The sequence below is a fragment of the Eimeria mitis genome, genomic scaffold (genome assembly GCF_000499745.2).
Source record: "Eimeria mitis Houghton genomic scaffold, Emh_scaff148, whole genome shotgun sequence".
In the NCBI taxonomy this organism is placed as follows: domain Eukaryota; phylum Apicomplexa; class Conoidasida; order Eucoccidiorida; family Eimeriidae; genus Eimeria; species Eimeria mitis.
Window position 1 is genome coordinate 14,215 of NW_013569422.1, and position 227 is coordinate 14,441.

General features: G+C 58.1%; 1 protein-coding gene across 1 annotated transcript in view; it reads right to left on the reverse strand.

The window, feature by feature from the left end:
- The window catches only part of EMH_0098230 (uncharacterized protein), a gene marked incomplete at both ends in the record, with an annotated part of 9,954 nt that overhangs the window by 3,364 nt on the left and 6,363 nt on the right, over nucleotides 1-227 (reverse strand). The window lies entirely within an intron of this gene.

Consider the following 227-nt stretch of genomic DNA (forward strand, 5'->3'; position numbering starts at 1 on the left):
CGTCTGCATGCAACAGGCAGCAGAAACAGCAACAGCAGCAGCAAATTCATCAGCAGCAGCAGCAGCAGCAACAGCAGCAGAAGCGGCAGCAGCAGCGACAGCAGCAGCAGCAGCAGCAGAGAGCAACGTGACCGCAAGAAACCATTTTGCAACATTCTGCAGTCCCTGCAGCAGCAACAGCAGCAACCGGAGCACCAGCAGCAGCAGCAGCAGCAGCAGCAGCAGCT